Source organism: Parus major, chromosome 2, assembly GCF_001522545.3.
Source record: "Parus major isolate Abel chromosome 2, Parus_major1.1, whole genome shotgun sequence".
Taxonomy (NCBI): domain Eukaryota; kingdom Metazoa; phylum Chordata; class Aves; order Passeriformes; family Paridae; genus Parus; species Parus major.
The window spans coordinates 31,440,304-31,444,142 of NC_031769.1; positions in this window are offsets into that span (position 1 = coordinate 31,440,304).

Sequence of the window (3,839 nt, forward strand, 5' to 3'; positions counted from 1 at the left end):
AGCCAAAGATTTGCAGAAATGGCATTCTGAAAACAGAAAATATTACCTCCTAAATTTCAATTTCTTTTTCAGCTTACAAAACTCAAGAGGAAACTGCATGGACTCACTGAAGAGAAACAACTGTTTAGGTTTTTCCTAGTAAGTGCTATTCCCAGCTTGGAAAAGGTCACTGAAATAAAGGCAGATGGAAAACCTTTCGGTCCTCCCCCTCCATGGCAACTGCAAGACAATGAGCCTGCTGCCTCAGCATGGAGCCTAAGACAGACTCCCCAGCCCAACATTCTGCCCAGTCTCGGACAGAGAGAGGTCGTCAGCAGTAGGACTTGTACATGGGAGATGCAGAGTGGCTACTGAAATTAATTTCCAATTTCTCTTCCGTCTTGAAAAACTACTTAAAAACAACTGTCCCTTGGAGCAGCTCATTCTGACACAAAAGACCAATATATCAAACAAAAGACCGATGTATCATTAAGATCTAAAACTACTAAAAGTTAAAAAAGCACGCTGTTAGCTTATCCAAATTGTGCCCGTGGATTTCAACCAGTGACAAAATTAAACACTCATCTGAGGAAAAAATTAACACTGTCTTTGTGAAATGCTGAGTCATGGGAGATACCCCATCAAGTTTTACTTTGCCAGTTAAAAATTTGTTTTGAAGTATTGATATCCAAGTATGGGGTTGGTCCATGAATGACAAGCAAGGAAAAGATGGGAGGTAAGACTTTGTATAACACAGACACAAATATTTTGAAATTCAGACTGTAGTAGAGCAGTATATAATATATATACAATATATAGCATGTATATATATAGTATATATAGTATATAGTGTGTATATATATATAGTGTGTGTGTATATATATATATATATACTGTATATAGTATATATACTATATACAACATATTTTAAGACTCCTAAAGGGAGAAGAACCAGATATGGTAATAGCAAAAGCTCACTATAACCAAAGCAAGGGGAGTGAGGAAAGCCCAGACTTAAATAAGGCTTTAAGTAGTGACCAAGATATTTCAACACAGCACAGACAAGGTTGTGAGGAAATTACTATTCAGACGTGAATGGCAAAAGGAATAAAATTCAACAGGCTGTCCAGCAATTTCATTTTCAGAATCATTTTAAACACACAATAATAACATAAGGTAACTAGAGACTTCTGTCTCCCAGCCTCACTTGCATGACCATTAAATAATAGACCAGGATTGGCGAAACCATGGGGAACCAGATGTGGTAAAGCCCTCTCACAACCCTAGAAAGACACCCAAGTCAGCACAAAGCTTACAAAACACTGTCTTTGGAGGATGAAAGGACAGCAGGGAAGGGCCAAGGAAGCATAAACATTTAATTTTTGGAGACCAGACCACTGCCATGGCTGGAATATGGGCTCTTCAAGGACTGTGAGAGACGAAAGCTGCCCGTTATTTGGGAGAGCTTTATTTGGGACACCTGGAGCTCAGCCCTGCTGTGGACAGTGAGACAGCTGGGAGCTCATGGGTCACAGGTGAGAGAGCAGAACAACATGTGTGACACTATAGCAGGTGTTTGCTGCTCACCACCTGAGCCAGACAAAACAGGAAGCCCTCTTTACATACAGCAGGGGAAGTCTTGCATGAACAGACACCTGGTCCTCACACAGAACATGAGCTACCCTCCTATCTCTTGGAGGGGAAACAGAAGAGGGAACAAGCAGCTCAGGTCGTTTTAGGAGTGCTCTGATTATCACTTCCTGAAACAGGGCACTGAGGAGCCAAAGGCAGGCCCTACGCTAAACATCCTCATTACAAACATGGAAAAACTGGCCCGTGGGTCAGGGTCAGGGCAGACACAGCTGCAATGACCATGACAAAGCAGATCACAGGATCCCAGTAAAGAAGGATCAAAGCAAGGAGGAGGATCAAGAATATTCTAGAGTGGTTCATGGGCTTTTGCAAAAATAGCAGCAACAGGAAACCTAAGGCTCCATGACTGAATTAGCAGAGGATCTGCTGAGAAAAGATACAGAAAAGGACAAGGTACTCACTGTCACCTTTGCTTCTGTTGTAATGAGCAAGAGCAGCCCCCAGGAACCGTGGATCTCAGAACACATAAAAAAATTGCCTCAAGTGCCAGACTGGCTGAGGAGTCTCCATCCATGGAGACACTGAAAACCCAGTTTGTTAAGATCTTGAGCAGCAAGACACCTCTTCTAATTTTCACTATTTTGAGCAAAAGAGGTTGGACTTAACGATCACCAAAGATCCATTTAAACCTCATCCATTCTGTCATCCAGTATCAACAAAGAAATGGGAAGGATTAGCATGAAGAATATTAATTTAGCTAAAAACCAAGTCTTTCTGCTCAGCACTGACAGTCACTGAAGGTGTAACAATGAAAATACAGAGCAATAGGCTGTGTGTGAGACCCTGCTCTGAAGTGAGGCTTTTAAGGGTAATATCATGTGCTAACAAACACAAAGACTAGTCCTACTACCATTGAAGCAACCACTTTCCCAATTCCTATAGAACCCCACAACCTACTAGCCCTACCTTCATTCCTGGACAGTGGACAAAGGCTTTTGCAGCATCTCATGCTTCAGCACATCTGACAATCGTAACCATTCCCTACTAAGACCCATTAATAGCACAAATACCTGTCCTAATACTGATTGCTTAAAGCAAAAATCACATTATTTAAAAGAGGCAAGAGGAGTCCTGCATATACCAAGTCCATAGTTGATACCACATTTATCCAAGATATTTTTTTTTCACCTTTCTCTAATGATCCATCAAGCATTATTTTCAGATTAAAGGTTCCCAGAGAACAGAGCTTTCATTTGACCAGTAAAAACAGTTAGAGAATCCTTGGATAGCATTATCCATTGGAATAATACTTAAAGTTTTTATGATTCATTTTATAACTAAGTATTTAAAGATGACTGATTTATTTTTTTTTTACAGAAGCATGAACTTTTGAAATTACATCTATAAAAAAAGAAATAGGACAAAGTTTTTGCTAATCACATCTTTTATATTTCTTTTTAAAGTAGCAGAGGCATTCCATTGAGAGTTAAGGCAGTAGAAACTTAGACGAGATAAACTGTCCTTATTTTACCTTCATGCTTTAAAAAGTTAATATATTAAAACACAGCAATAGACATTTGAGTATCACAAATAAGAACTCTAAACTTTGCAATTATTTTCCATGAAGACATGGATTTTGAGTTTAATTGATGTCCCCCAGAAGGAAAAAAGAGCTTTAATTCCATGTATCAGCTGTGTGGGATCTATTTAGACAGGCAGACAACCTACTGCTTTATTGAGGATTGCCTCATTTTGTCCTAGTTAAATAACAGATCAAGTACGACTGGCACAATATTTGGACAGAGTTGGAAAACCCAAGACTGTTCCAAAAGAAGGATTAACAAGTTTCAGTTAACAACACTACTTTTTGCTGAAGCCCACAAGTTTAAAGAGAGTAACTGTAGAATGGGATTTTTAACACCCATTAAGTGCACCAAAATAAGGCTTAATTTATAGCATCTGTTAACCTCTTACAGAAAAAAAAAGACCCAGAGGATTAAAAAAGCATGCCTTAATTACAGCTTTGTTTCAGAGGATATTACTGCAAGATATAGGCCACTGTAAGTATGAGATGTCCCAGTCACTACAGAATTAAAGCAACATAAAGCAGATAAAATAAATACCTGCTATGCTGAAGATTAAAAAAAAAAGAGAAAAAAAAATTAAAATTGCATTAAGAATGTATTTTATAAATACCAAAATTGCAGTGGAAATTCAAATAAAACAGCAAACACCACACAGCATTTTTCCAAAAAAAGTACAGGTTT